The sequence below is a fragment of the Geotrypetes seraphini genome, chromosome 3, assembly GCF_902459505.1.
Source record: "Geotrypetes seraphini chromosome 3, aGeoSer1.1, whole genome shotgun sequence".
NCBI lineage: Eukaryota > Metazoa > Chordata > Amphibia > Gymnophiona > Dermophiidae > Geotrypetes > Geotrypetes seraphini.
Genome location: NC_047086.1, coordinates 12,938,597 through 12,954,883, shown reverse-complemented (window position 1 = coordinate 12,954,883; position 16,287 = coordinate 12,938,597). Strand labels below are relative to the sequence as shown.

The 16,287-nt window shown below is 42.5% G+C and overlaps 1 protein-coding gene across 3 annotated transcripts in view; it reads right to left on the bottom strand.

Moving 5' to 3' along the window:
• Window positions 1–16,287, bottom strand: part of ATG5 (autophagy related 5) — a 204,562-nt gene that overhangs the window by 80,956 nt on the left and 107,319 nt on the right. The gene's annotated exons all lie outside the window — the stretch shown is intronic.

Sequence of the window (16,287 nt, the reverse complement as noted above, 5' to 3'; positions counted from 1 at the left end):
CTCCTCATTATAAGAACACTTAAAAGAAATGCAAGTTCCATTCTCCAGAATAAATTCTGAATTTGTTAATTTTGTTATGAATTGTCATCTTTGTAGTGAATTTGTTTTGCAATCCATTTCACTTAGAAAAAGACCATGGAAATATTATCTTCAAATCAGTCCAAACCATTTTAGTCTATAGAAAGTTCCAATGTATTTTCCTTAAGAGGAAACTGAACACAGAAATGTGAAGTACAGTACTAGGTCGCCCTCTTCAGGCCACTGTGCCTGAAACTTCACAGTTCTTCTCAAGGGTTATTGATGAATGGAAAACCATCTCAAAGCTCTGATTGGGAAGTTATCAACCACTGTACAGCACTGCTAATGTTTGGGTTTCTACTATGACTTGGATCAGGAGACTGTGCTAGATGGACCACTGGAGAATGCAAATGTAAACTGCATTTCACTTCCTGAATTTAATAGTCAACATCTCTAGCTGAATATGTCAGCATATTTCAAGTACCTCGCAAAGTATTGCATTACTCAATAAGCAACCTTAAACCATGGATCTAAGTTATGTTTTCACCTTTCATCAGAACTTGCTAAGGAGTTAAAGTTCTACGACGCTGTAAAGAACTGATTCATAGAGAAGACAGTCGAGGAAATGACAAAAGGGAAACTTATTTTTGATCTAGTTCCTAGTGGAAGAGAAGACAAAGTGGGAGCATAAGAACATAAGAATAGTCCTACTGGGTCAGACCAATGGTTCATCCAGCCCAGCATCCTGTTCCCACAGTAGCCGAACCACGGCTCAAGCACTAACAGGGATCATAATGTAATTAAATTTGATGACAACCAGAACAGACACTAAGTTCAGCTACTGCAGCAGCATTTAACTTTAAAACGGGCTTGTCCAGAACCGGAGCTGCAAAGGAGGGGAAGTGCGGTTATTTGTTGAAGATCATAGTAAAGTCCTACAATTGCAGGATCTGCAGGGTTAGAAGAGGCACTAAGAGGGGAAGCAGAATGTATCTACAGTCCACCTTCACAAAGATTTAATAGTGAGAATTGGAAGAAGAATATCTTGGAGGATGATCTGGAGGGATGGTGATGAAGGGTAAGAAGGAAAGGTTTGCCTTTTTTGCGGATGATAACAAGATGTGTAACAGAGTAGACACTGAGGAGTGAATGGAAAACATGAAAAAGGATCTGCAAAAGTTGGAGGAATGGTCTAATATCTGGCAACTAAAATTCAATGCAAAGAAATGCAGAGTAATGCATTTGGGGATTAGAAATCGGAAGGATCCGTATGTGCTGGGAGGTGAGAAGCTGATATGCACGGTTGGGGAGAGGGACCTTGGGGTGATAGTGTCTGAAGATCTAAAGGCAGACGGGAGACAGCAAAGAATTGTTGGGGGCAGAGCTAACCGACGAGAGACAGCAAAGAATTGTTGGGGGGCGGAGCTAACCTAAGATGGCGGCTTGAAGCTGCCACTGAGACGCCGTCGTTGGGAAAGATATTTTCTTCAACTTTACCAAATGGTAAAAAGAAAATCTAAGATCTGGGTGTTTTTCTTCTAACGGTCCGATGGACGCCTTCGTGGAGCGTGGCTCCCGAGTTGAGCAACCGGAGGGACCTTCAGCTGGAGGTGGCTCGCAGGCTGAAGCGTGTGAATCCTCTTTTAAAGGAACCACCTTATCTCCAGAGGAGCGGAGCCCACCAAGTCCCCCAGGAGCTACGGAGGAGATGTTGGAGGTCAGACCGGCCCTGGGAGTTTCCTCTCTGGCTCAGCAGAACAGGTCTCTTGATCCTGTGTAGGGGCAGGAGGATGATTCAACAAGCCGAGTGGAGGAAATGGAGCAAACTTGCGAAGAGGAATTGGTTCGTGTTTCTTTGATTGTTGCAGCTCAAGGTACTTTGTCTTCTATGGGTCCTAGAATGGAGAGTGCCCCCTTGCAAAGACCTAGGGTCATTAACATGGAGTCTATTTGGGAGGCTATTTCTAGCCTACAACTTTCACTGGGCAGTCAAATTCAGCAGTTATCTACTTCTTGCATGACGATGCTCTCTGAGCATACAGAAATTAAGAATAAATTATCTACTTTGGAGAACAAAACGGCAGACTGTGAAACTAGATTGAAAAATTTGGAACTGCAAACTTCAATTTGGGTTAAAGATAGTAGGAATTTGCATTTTAAGAATGAAATGGAGAATGTGACTAAAGATGTCCTCTTAGGATTATAAACTTCCCAAAAGTTTTTTCTATTTCAGCACAAGAAATGTTTAAGCGATACCTGAATGAGATTTTGAAAGTACCGGAGGCTTCATATCCCTCTGAAAAGTTTACTATTTGCCTGGAAGAAGAAAATCTCAAGTAGCTAATCAGCAGAATTTATCTGCGGATAACCTTGATCTAACTAATTTCCTAGAGAGGTCTGAGAGTGAAGCCCAAGTTCCTGCTATTCTTTTGGTTCAGTTTACCATAGATTCCGAATGGTTACTTAAACTGTTCTTTAAATATAGAAATGTTTCTTTTATGCCGTATAAAGTAAGAATATATCCCGATGTATCTAAACCCACCCAGAAAAGAAGAAAGCAATTTCTTATTTGAGACCCCAGGTATTGCAGCTAGGAGCAACCTTCGTTTTACGATATCCATGTAAATATGTATTGGTATATAAAGGTAATAGATATGTATTTTATGAGCCGCAGCAATTATCTAAATTTATTTCCACATAGTCTATACCTGCTTCATGAGATTTGTATTCCAGTTAATCTGCTCAATTGAAATTGCTCGGAGGCTATCAAGTGCCACCTTTATTTTCCTTATGATGTTTTTGATAGTAAAAGTTTAGTCAGTCGTTTTTACAGGTCCATCCCTCCTTATTGTGGACTAACCAACTTTGGAATGTACCACTTTACCTGTAATTATTAGGCAGGAATGTTTTGATTTTTGCTAATTAGCTATGTTTCTCTTTCCACTGTATTTTTCTTTGACTTGCTTTATTGTTATATATTGAAATTACAATAAATAAAGAATTATAAAGATCTAAAGGCAAAGAGACAGTGTGACAAATCAGTGGCTGTTGCCAAAAGGATGCTGGGCTGTATAGAAAGACGCATAGCCAGTACAAGTCGTTGGTGAGTATTGTGTTCAGTTTTGGAGCCCTTATCTGGCAAAGGATATTAGAAGACTTGAAGCTGTCCAGAGGAAGGCAACAAAAATGGTAGGAGGTTTGTGCCAAAAGAGGTATGAAGAGAGAGAGGAAGCCCTAAATATGTATACCCTAGAGCAGTGGTAGGCAAACTCATTAGTCAAAAGAGCCAAAGATCAGCAGTACGATTAAAGATTTCCCTGCGCCCAGTTACGCTACGACTGCTTCATCAACCCGACTGACACCCCGCTCGCCCGCAGGTAGTCAAAATCGATTTGTGGCAAAGCCTAGAGATTGACATGGGGGAAAAATTTTTCCCCGTCCCCGCAAACCATCTGATCCCATCCACCCAAGCCTCGAATAGTTTTATACTGAACTTATATTGAAGTATAAAAAGAAACAATATTCTGTCAATTTATAAATCAGCATCTTCTCCCCACTCTCCACTTCTCTTGCCCATTTCCCTTCAGTGCCTTCTCCCCATTCTCCACTTCTCTTGCCCATTTCCCTTCAGCACCTTCTCCCCATTCTCCACTTCTCTTCCCCATTTCCCTTCGGCATTCTCAGCCCATTCTCTCTCCATTTCCCTTTAGCGCACACGCATAAAAGCAAGCAAGCAATTTTATATCACTTTCATTCTAGTCATTCATAGAAATTAAAGTTTAAATAATACTAGTCACATAACAAACATGATTTTACAAAAATAATTCACTGCACAGTCAAGCCTGCAAGGATTACTAGACGTCTTTCAGCAGCTCCCCTCCCTCCCTCCCCCTTACCATGGCAATTTCCTTCTTTTTTTTTTTTTTTGGTCTTCCAGCTGCCCAAGCCGGTTTTCATCAAGTTGCGTGTGGCTGCTGAAACTTCTCCTCTGATGCAACTTCATGTTTCCAGTTGCGTCAGAGGAGAAGTTTCGGGAGCCATATGCGACTTGATGAAAGCTGGCTCGGGTAGCTGGAAGACCAAAAAAAAAAAAAGAAAATCACCATGGTACGGTAAGGGGGAGGGAGGGAGATGACCGATTGGTGACATGTCATTCTTTAGCAGAGCTGCACTCAAGTGGCTAAAGAGCCGCAGTTTGCCGACTACTGCCCTTGAGGAAAGGAGAGACAGGGGAAATATGATTTAGACATTCAAATACTTGATAGTATTAACATAGAACAAAATCTTTTCCAGAGAAAGGAAAATGGTAAAACCAGAGGGCATAATATGAGGTTGAAGGGTGGTAGACTTAAGAGTAATGTTAGGAAATTTTACAGCGAGGATGGTGGATGCCTGGAATGTGCTCCTGAGGGAGGTGGTGGAGAGGAAAATAGTGATAGAGTTCAAAACAGTGTGGGATGAACACAAAGGATCTCTAATCAGAAAATAATGGTATATATTAAAGGCCAGTACTGGGCAGACTTGCACGGTCTGTGTCACGTATATGGCCATTCAGTTGAGGATGGGCTGGGATGGTTTAGATGAGCTGGAATGAGCTTCTACGGAGACTCCAGTAGATGCCCAATACTGGACAGAGCTCTGGGATTCTGGCCCAGAAATATCTAAGAAAAAGAACAATTTAATTTAAATCATTAAATTATAGAGTGTATGTCTGGGCAGACTGAATGGACCATTCAGGTCTTTATCTGCCGTCATTTACTATGTTACTAAGAACATAAGAATAGCCTTATTGAGTCAGACAAAGGGTCCATCTAGCCCAGTTTCCTGCTTCCATAGTGGCCAATGCAGGTCACAAGTACCATAGTAGCAAAATTTCATGCTACTGATCCCAGGGTAAACAACACAAAGCAGCAGACGTAACTCTGGTTCCTTTGTTAGGCAGACAGAATGGACAATACAAGTCTTTATCTGTCATCATTTACTATGTTACTATCCTCACTATTACCATAGGTCTTTTTTTGCTGTGCATAAGTACACCAGCCTAATGCGATATAGAGAAACATCTATACAGACAATCAAGTAGGTAACTCCTTATTTAATTTGTTACATCACTTGAGAAATTGTCCTCATAAAGGAATATTATATTATTGTGTTTTCCACAAAATTACTTTGCCCCACAGTTCACACTGCTCTTGGGAAAGGAGGGGTTAAACATAACTTCATCAAGCACAGGACAAAAAGCAAACCCTGGACCAGTGAGATGATGTCACAGTGCAGCTGATGACTTTAACACTCGTAAAGCACAAGTTGTGCTTATATCAAGGAAGATTAAGAGAGGTAGGAAATCTAAGTCTAATTCACTAGAGTTACCAGACATCTGGGGGTCCAGAGGGCTTTTCAAAACCCGGCACTTTGTCCGGGTTTTGAAAAGCTTGGAACAAATCACTGTGGGCAGGAGGGCATCTGCCCATGTGCGGATGCCACGCAATGACGTTTTGCACATGTGACATCATCGCATCACATCCGTACACATGCGGATTCCCTTCCTGACGAAAGCAAGCTGAGGAAGGGGGGGGGGGCAGGGGATGGGTGGAACTGGGTGGGCCTGGGGGCAGGTCTAGAGGTCTGGATTTTCCAAAGGGAAAATCTGGAAACCCTACTATTCACCGAGGTACGTTTGGTTTATATTCTCTCACACAGATGATCTCCTATTATTTAGAAAACAAACTGGGCCTGCCTTTTTTTGCATTATAAGAATTGTCGCTGCTGGGTCCATCGTGCCCAGCAGTCCGCTCACATAGCGGCCCCCCAGGTCAGAGACCAGTGCTCCAAATGAGTCCAGTCTCACCAGTTTAGCAGGAACTAGTCCAACTGTCTTGAATCCCTGGAGGGTGTTTTCCCCTATAACAGCCTCCAGAAGAGCGTTCCTGCTTTCCACCACTCTCTGGGTGAAAAAGAACTAAGAACATAAGAATTTGCCTCCGCTGGGTCAGAGCAAGGGTTCATAGGAGCCCAGCAGTCCGCTCCTGCGGCGGCCCATCAGGTCCATGACCTGTATGTGATCTTTTGTCTAACCCTTTGATTCCTACTCCCTTATATCCTGAAACCCCCCTTTTTCCCTTTTTGCTCCTGTGTCCTCCTCTATCTGTAGCCTTCAATCCCTCAGGAATTTATCTAGACCCTCTTTAAAACTCTTTAATGTAGTCTGTCCTATTACATCTTCCGGAAGCACATTCCAGGTATCCACCACCCTCTGAGTGAAGAAGAATTTTCTAGCATTGGTTCTAAATCTATCCCCTTTCAATTTCTCTGAGTGCCCTCTTGTTTTTGTAGTTCCAAGTACGCTGAAGAACCTGTCCCTCTCCACCCTCTCTATACTTTTCATAATCTTGTAAGTTGCTATTATGTCACCTGAGTCTCCGCTTTTCCAGGGTGAAGAGGCCCAGTTTCTCTAACCTTTCAGCGTATGAAAAGGGCTCCATACCCTTAATCATTCGTGTCGCTCTCCTCTGGACTCTCTCAAGTATCGCCAATATTGGACACAGTACTCCAGGTGCGGGCTCACCATCGCCCAATACAGCAGCAGGATGACTTCCTTCGTTCTTGTTGCAATACCCTTCCTGATAATACCCAACATTCTGTTTGCTTTCTTTGAGGCTGCTGCGCATTGCGCCATTGGTTTCATTGTTGTATCCACCAACATTCCCAAGTCTTTTTCAAGGTTAATTTCCCCCAGTACCAACCCCCCCATTTTGTAGCTGAATATCGGGTTCTTTTTCCCTATATGCATGACCTTGCATTTCTCTATATTGAAGTTCATCTGCCATTTATTCGCCCACTCCTCCAATGTTGTACGGAATCTACCCCTTTTAACTTTAGAGAGTGCCCTCTCGTTCTCCCTACCTTAGAGGGCACAGGTAGCAAGACATTTCCCTTTAAATGACCAAAACTTCTGTCTGTGAGCAGGGATAACCTTGGGGAGGGGTTGAGAGAAGTGAAATAACTGCCGTATGCCCCCACGTGGTTTATAACAGGCTGAAAGAAGCTGCTTTGAGGAAAGAGAGGAATGCCATGATCAGCCACACAATTCCCCATGCATAAAAAGAGGAGAGCATGCTTCCTAGGATGGGAGAAGGGAAGGGGGAGCATACTTGCTTGGGTCTTGGTAGGCGAAGAGTAATTACTGGTATCTGAATGGGAAAGAAATGGGGAAGATTTGTTAATGATAAGGGGGAGAGGAGGGAAGGGGTGACTGCTTGATGGTGTCTTGGAAAGGAGGGGAAGAGGGAGAGGTGCAGTTTCTAGAATAGTGCTTACTCCTGGGAACCACAACTAAATTTAGGTGAATAGCTATTTGCACCAATGAAAATGTGGTGCAAATGCCCAATCCTAGCTTGAGAAACGGAAGCCCTAAATCTGTAATTATGTGTGTGATTTAAAGCAGTGTTCTTCAACCACCGGTCCACGGACCAGTGCCGATCCACAGAAATTTCCTGCCGGTTCACAGGGCCAGCACGTGCATCAGGCCCAAAACAGTGTTCTTCAACCGCCGGTCCACGGTGCGATCGATGCGGCGTTATCTTCAAGCCAGCTCCCTCTTCCTAACTGATTCAGTGCACAAAGCCACGGGCAGTGCCTCCTACGGGCATCCTGTGACTGAACCGGAAGCCTTCTCTCTGACGTTGCAACGTCAGAGGAAAGGCATCCAGATGAGGCACGGGATGTGCAAGGTGCAATTAGTACTATTATGGGGGTGGGGGTCTGGGGTGGACATTGGGTAGAGATGGGCGGGGTCTGGCCCACGACTTAAACCAGTGTTCTTCAACCCCCCGGTCCACAGAATAATTCTTTTATTTCTGCCGGTCCATAGGTGTAACAAGGTTGAAAAACACAGATTTAAAGAATACCCCCGATCCACCCATTGCATGCCCAGGTCCACACACCCATTTTTTTGACTTCTGCGTAACATTTCGGCATCAATCCAGCACCGAAATTTATGCATGGAACTCTTAATTGATTCTATGAATAAATGCTTGTTAAAATGCCATTTATCAGCACTAATTAGCTTGTTATTCAGTTAAATTGTAGGCACACAATTTGGTTACACAGCCAAAATTGTGCATTTCATTTTTGGTGCTTTATATAGAATTAGGGGGTTTGTATGTTTTTGTTTACAATAAGAATATATATTATTTGCAAAGAGGGTATACTCTGCTCCTGTAAGGACAAAGAGCCAGATTCCACTGTTATACGTGACTGCCTATAACAGGGGTAGGGAACTCCGGTCCTTGAGAGCTGTATTCCAGTCGGGTTTTCAGGATTTCCTCAATGAATATACATTGAAAGCAGGTCATGTAAATAGATCTCATGCATATTCATTGCGGATATCCTCAAAACCCGACTGGATTACGGCTCTTGAGGACCGGAGTTCCTACCCCTGATTTATAGAATCACATCTATGTGAAAAGTAGGTACCAGATTTTAAAGGTCTATGAGGAGGTGCTGAAAAGTTCTCAGCCCAACCAACTTCCTAAATTTGGAGCGTTATTTTGGCATTGTAGCTGAAAAGAGTGTTATTTTATTTTGCAAAGTGCCGATTTGCAGAATCATAATGTTATATTTTGACATTGTTTCAGATCAGCGTGTTTTTGCTACTTCAGCTTGTCTGCGGTGTTCCTTGCTTACATATTTAAAGTCCAATTCTTTATATGTGAGTTTGCAAACAATTGGATCCCTGAGGAAGGCGTGTTCACCGAAACACGGACTGTGTAGGATCCGGCTGGATTTTTACCACTGTATTTTTTTATCATTGTACTTTTTTCATTGAATTTTCATGTTTTTATGTCAGTGTATAATAAATTATCTCCAGAACATCTGTATCCACAGTTTTTTGTTTTCATCGGTAGATCATTGATTGATCCATGTCAACAAAAAGTGTGAAATTTTCAAGTGTGGAACTCTGAGCCGTCAGGAAGTTCCCATACTTGCAGAAGAAAACTCCAAAGGAAATCCATGTTATTATGTTAAATATAGAAAGTAACCCTCCCGTACGATTTGTAGAACCCAGAGATCGGAGGTGATGATTTCCCAATGATGGAAATAGAGTTGAAGACTTCCGATTGGGAAAGGCTGAAGTAGAGGGATTGCAACTATGCTCTCTAACAGCAGATCAAAAAAACTGAATTGACTTGATAGGAGCAGTGGGTTGGGCCTTGAGAGAATGCTGCTGTTTTTGTTTTTTTCTGTTGAGGCCTTACTGGGGCAGAGGCTTTAGCAGAAAAGTACCTCTGATAAGAGGAAGAAGAAGGCCTGAAAGGTCTTGATGAAGATGGTTTAGACTTAGACTTTACTAAGGTGTCCCATTGAGTCTCATGTGCTGTACACTTTTGGGTTGCAGTATCTGTAGAGTCCCCAAAAAGCTCATCACCCAAACAAGAAACATTGGCTAGTCTGTCCTGAAGGTTAACATCCATGTCAGAGACTCTAAGCCACACCAACCTTCGCATAGCTACCAACATAGAAAAGGCTCTGGAAGTGAGCTCAAAGATATCTTAAGCTGAGCGAACTAGATACTTCCTCAAATGAGTGACAGTGCTCACAAGGTGCTGGAAACCTTTAATTTTATGAGAAAGGATATATTTCTGCTAACAGGAAATTGCTTGATGAGATGTTTCAAATAACATGAGAAATAGAAATTGTAGTTGACAGCTCTATTGGCCAACATGGAATTCTGGTACAGCCATTGACCAAATCTCTCCATAGTACAGCCCTCTCTACCTGGAGGGACTGACGCATAAACTTTCGATGGAGTAGATTTCTTGAGAGTAGACTCTACCACCAGAGACTGACAAGGGAGTTGAGGTTAGTCAAATCCCAGAATGGAAATTATCTTATAGAGAGAATCCAATTTTGGGGGGGAGGGGGGGACCACCATTACAGAGAGGGGAGACTCCCAGTTTTTGTAAAGAGTCTCTCTCAGAATCCCATGCAAAGGTAGTTGAAGCATCTCCTTAGGAGGCTGATCATAGTACAAAGTCTCTAAGAATTCTGCAGTGAATTTGGAATCCGCTTCCAATTTAACAGAGAGGTCCTTTCCCAGTTGGCGAATAAATCGAGTGAAGGAAAGCCTCTCAGTGGGAGAAGAAGCTCTAGCTGGAGAATGCCTTGGAGACTTCAATGCAGGAGAATCATCTGCTTCGGTAGTGGAAGGTGAGGGGTTCAGTTTAGAGTCATCCTGAAGATCTGAATCCAGCAGCACAGATGGAGAACAATGCTTTGACTGGTTCCAGTCTGGTGTTGGAGTCTCATAGTGTTTACGTTTGCGGGAAATCTTCCTGGACTTTGTCGGACTCTTGCCAGAGCGTCATGAAGATGAGGAATGATGCTGAGAAGATGGGGACCGATGTTTTGAAGATCGATGCTTCAATGCAGGACTGGTAATACTGGAGCGGTGCTGAGAGTCCTTGTGGTACACTGATGGAGCATCAACGGCACCGGAGGTCCTCACTAGGTTAGACTCAGGCTGGGCCGGTATCAAAGGAGTCAGTGTCGGGAGAAGTAATTGAAACTGGTCTTCGAGCGCCTCTCGAAGAAAAGCATCAAGCTTCTGCCTCAAAGTGAGCACTGGTACATGTGGCTTCGGCGCCGGTACCACAGGTGCTGCGAAGTATTCCAGAGAGGATGGCTCCGATGACAAAGCACTCCTCAACAATGGAACTAGTCGCTGCAGGGATTTACGCATGGTTGGCATGAATTGGCTCGATGCCTTCGTGAAATGCGACCCTGGCTGGGAAGACGGTGGCTTCTTAGCCGGCTTACCCGAGGGAGCGATGTGTTGCAACACCAAAGTCAATGCTGGTGCCTCTGGCGGTGTCTTCATCGCATCCCCGTCCATGCTGACACTGAAGAGTTTCTCCTGCTGAAAAATGTGATTTTTTTTTTATAGTGCGCTTCTGAAGCGAAGAACAGCATTTACAAAATTGAACACGGTGTTCAAGACTCAAACACTGCAGGCACCAGCTATGAGGGTCTGTTAAAGAAATAGTGCGAGAACACCGCCTGCACTTTTTAAATCCCGTCAACGGGCATGACATTGACAGGAACACCGCCACAGCCAAATTAAACTTGATGGCTGAGTCGTGAATAAAGGCCCCACCAGGAAGAAAACCTGTGGACGACTAAAAAAGAAAAAAGTTTAAATTCTCAGGTTTTTTACTTTTGTATGAGAAAGAAAACAAATTTAAGAAGAAAAAGACAAAAATATCGCAAGAGCAGGAAGGCAAGTGTAGAAAATATGAAGACCGTTGAAGAACGCGACTTCAATGCTCTGCGGAAAAATGGAACTGAGGAACCGAACGCCTACATCGGGCGGGAAGGCACTTGTACATGCGCGGTGCGGGCTATCGTGAACTTTCTTAAATTTGTTAAAGTGGCGATGCACTTTTAAAGTGTCCATACCGGGGCTCTGTGGATGATGTCACCCACATGTGAGAATATGCTGCCTGCTTGTCCTGGGATAAACATAATTCAAGCCTCACATAACTCTCCATGTCAGTATTTTGAACCCATACACATATAAGTCTGAATAATGGTTTGAAACTATTGTGGTACCTTGTCTTTTTTTTTTTTTTGTATTTTAGAAGAAAACTGGATATAATTGTCTTCAATTATCCTTCAAGCAGATCCATGCATGAGCCTGAGAGTCTTGTGTGAGCTTTGTGAATGTCCAAATGACCCAGAATGATGCATTTTTCCAGGGAGTATCTTCGTATAAACTTTGTGGTTTTCTTGTTTTAAATTGTTTTTGTTTGTTTGGGCAGGGTTTCTTCTTTGATGTTCTTAGGCTATTTTCATTTGTTTTACACACCCTAAAATTTGTTTTTAATGAAAGTCTAGGGTGTGGTTAAATGTTCCCCAGCATTACTGAACACATTTTAAGGGGACAACTGTGATAGTCAATATCAGTCAGTAGTAGAGAATGACACGATGATTGTTACCCACGGCTAGCCGCGGGTAACTTGCCAAAATGGTGACAAAAAAAAAAAGTCACTGCGAGTACGGGGACAAGGCCATTCACTGCCCCGTGGAGCGGTGAATGGTCTTGTCTCCGCAGGTAAAGGAGTGAGCACGCGCAGTGAACGAGTTTGCGGTCCGGCAGCCCCCTCTCTCCCGCCGGCCATCCGGCCGTGCATCTCCCTCCCTCCCTTCTCTTCTCTTTGTGACGATTTCTATATGGCTATGCGTTGTATTGCAGCCGGAGCCTTGAAGTCGCATCGCATGTTTTTGCTGCAAAGTCTTCTCTGATGCAACTTCCTGTTTCCGGTTGCATTGGAGGAGATTTTTCCAGCAGCCAACGTGACGCGACTTCAAGGCTCCGGCTGCAATGCAAGTCATAGCCTTTTAGAAAGCACCACGAAGAGAAGGTAAGGGGAAAGAGAGGGAGGGAGATGCACGGCTGGCCTGCGGGAGGGAGCTGCTGGACCGCGCAAAGGGTGCTGGGGGTGGGGGGATGGAGAGGAGAAGACGCTGAAGCAGCCTGAAGGGAACTGGAGAAGAGTGGGGAGAAGACGCTGGGAAATGGGGAAGAGAGAGTGGGGAGAAGACGCTGGGAAATGGGGAAGAGAGAGTGGGGAGAAGATGCTGAAGGGAAATGGGGACGAGAGAGTGGGGAGAAAACGCTGAAGGGAAATGCGGAACAGAGAGTGGGGAGAAGACGCTGGAAGGGAAGAAGATAGAGATGCCAGACTATGGGGGAGCGGAGGGAAGAAGATGGGTGCCAGACTGATTTGGGGGTGGGGGTGAAGGGAGAGGCACAGTAACAGAGCAAATGGAAGGCGCAGAGAGAAGAAAAACAGTGGATGGAAGGAATTGAATGAGAAGATGAGGGAAGCAGAAACCAGACAACAAAGGTAGAAATAAAAATTTCTATTTATTTATTTTATCTTAGGATAAAGTAGTATATTAATTGTGTTTTTATAAACAAAGCCCTGCCAGCTGAACATCTCTTTCTCTAGTTCAGCAGCCAGAACTTTGATTTATAAGGAAGGAATAAGCAAAATATTGCAGTAAAAATATTGCAGTACTGAGGCTTATATGAATGCTGCGGGGATGGGGTGGGGACAGTGGTCACGGGGATGGGGCGGTGACAGGGACAAATTTTTTCCCTGTGTCATTCTCTAGACAGTACACAAGAAAAGGTCCCTTCAATGCAAATCATGTTCCATACTTTTTATGTTAAGCAGATGATATGAATATAGTCAGGTTTTCTTTTAATCTCAAAGAAATGATCTCAACTATCCCATCTCTTCCTGTACAGGGCATTTTCACAGGCCTCACTGTTGATGTAAATATTGAAGGACTAAGGCCAGTACTGGGCAGACTTGAATGGTCTGTGTCTGTATATGGCCTTTTGGTTGAGGATGGGTTGGGGAGGGTTTCAATGGCTGGGAGGGTGTGGAGGGGCTGAATAATTCGAGCTTTGGCAGAGACTTCAGCAGTTGGAGCCCAAGCACAGTACCGGGTAGAGCTTTGGATTCTTGCCCAGAAATAGCTAAGAAGAAAAAAATTGAATCAGATTGGGCAGACTGGATGGGCCATTTGGGTCTTTATCTTCAGTCATCATCTACTATGTTACTATGTATTTCTCATTTATCTTCAACCTCTCTGCTATAGAGTTTTCTTCTCTCCTTTTGCCAAAGGTACTCTTGATCACCTTCAACACATACTAGTTTATAAAATAATCAACTAGATGCTCAGATCAAATGTCTATCCCCTCTTCCCCATATAGTAACCTCCACAAAATATTTCACATTTTGTAATGTCAACCACATGCCATATGCTAAAGACCTATCTTTTTCAAGAATTTGTTACAAATGATTCCTAAATATTGTAATATTTGTTTTTAATTTGTATCACCATAATTACTCTGTGAACCTCATTTTTAAAAATTATTTTCTGATCAAGCACATCAAATTCATGGGAAAAGCTTCAAGTCATACAGTTTTTCTGGACAACCCTAAGTTCCACGAACAAGCAAAATTGCAAATTATGAATGTGAGAATGGTTAAGAATGCACTGTGCATTGTATGTCCCTTGAACAAATTAGCATACCTAATACATTTTGGTCCGCTTTTATCAAGCTATGTTAGGGTTTTTAAATCACTGGCAGGTGAGATAAAATCTCCAACGGTCATAGAATTTTTATGAGCATTGGAGCGTTTACCACAGCAACTCGTAAAAAACACTAACGCAGCTTGATAAAAGGGGACCTTTGGCTCTTCTTTCCTTCCGTCATATAGCACTGTAGAAACAAAAGGTGCTTAGTCAACAGCAGCAAATTGGCTGAGACACAGTAATGATACCAACAGGACTCTCATTCCTTCTCCACTGCATGCAGTGCCTGCTGGGCTTGCTTCTGGATTATAGCCCCACTAAAGAACTTGAGAAAATCTACTTATTTTTAGAATCAGAGTATAAAATCTGTTTTACCCTTTTAGGATCTTGTCAGGCTGTTCTTGAGTCTTGGATTGGACACTTGGGAAAATCTACTTATTTCGAGAATCAAAGTATAAAATCTGTTTTGGGATCTGGTCAGGTTCTTGTGACTTGGACTGGACACTGTTTGGAAAGAGGAACCTGGGCTTGACGGACTGTTTGGTCTGTCCCAGTATGGCAACTCTTAGGAACATGCCTAGCTGGAGTGGTGCGAACAAGTATAAGCAAATAGAGGGGGCGATAAGTACAAAGACAAGGCTGCATGCTGTTATTGCAATGAAAATGAGAGAACACTGGCTGGTTTAAATTGACCTGATGTTCCTGCAAATGAAGTAACATCTAGAATCTAGATCGACCTGAAAAGTTGCATTTGTATTTCAACCAGACAAGGATGTTATGTTATCTGTGTTCCTTTGATTGTGTTCCTCTCTTCCCTGGCATTTCTCACTGGACACAAACTAAGAGGAAGAAATTCCTCCCGCTACATCCACCAGTTCCAACTGAGAAAACATTGCAAATGTACAATTTCTTTGGCTAATGCCTCATAGGTTTTTGTAACCAACCAGCACAATTACAATTTGGGGGGAGGGTATGGAAGCAGTGATTTACCAATCAATATCTTGCTTCTTCTGCATTGTTCACTGGGCCCTATTTTTGGATTAGCCTGTAATGACCATTTTTCTTTAGTATATTTCTGATGTCATCATCTCCTTATTTTCTTCTTTATGTGGACTTATAGGTGAATTAACCTTTTTGAATTTTCTTTAGGTAATAAACAGAAATAAAATGAATCAAAGAAAAGAGAATAACTTGATACCTTTTTTACTGGACTAACTTAATACATTTTGTGATTGACGTTCAAAGCTAACCCTTTTTTATTTTTGAATTCTCTTTGTATCCTAATTATAATTGTAAAATTTCCTATGGCATTTCACACTTTCTTCCAGTTCAAAGAATTTTCTTTGTAAATACAAGAAAAAAAAAATGCTTAGAACAATTCCACTTGGGACCAGAGTCACCAGAATCGAACTGACAATCTCCGATTAGGCATATGATACATGCAGAATGTTAGTAACAATTACATGAAAAGATGAGGTGAATATATTTGATTTAGGCCTATTTTGCCTGCCAGGAATACTCTATTTTGTTTTACTCTCTTTATAATTAAAATGTAGTAGTATAAAGGCTCCATTAATGTGGACTGGAAATGAGGTCAATTTTTTTTTCCTGAATGTATTTATTTTATGTATGACATTGTTTATTTTCCTGTGTTTTGTTATTCTTTTAGTAACAAAATTAATAAAAATATAAAAGAAAAAAAGAAAAGATGAGGTGAAATGATGCAGAGGTAAGCCACTGAAGAATAATAAGATGGTTTTTCATTAATGGAGGCCTCCATTTTTCTTTGAATATTCTCAAATGAACATATCAAAAGGGGATGAAACTCCTCTCATATGAGAAAAAGGGTCTTCGGCTGAGGAGGGACATCACTGAGGTCTGCCAAACCCTGAATGCTGTAGAACGGGTAAGAGTGAATTGATTTTTCACCCTTCCAGAAAGTTTAAAAGACTAGGGGACGCTCAATGAAATTTCATGGAAATACTTTGAAAACAAATAGGAGGAAATATTTTTTTACTCAAATAGTTAAGTTGTGGATGTGGTTACAGCAGTTAGCATATCTGGGTTTAAGTCCATATTCTGCTTGCTCTGGAATGGTAGCATGGAAGTTTGCTACTATTTGGGCTTCTGCCGGGTACTGGGACCTGGATTAGAAAA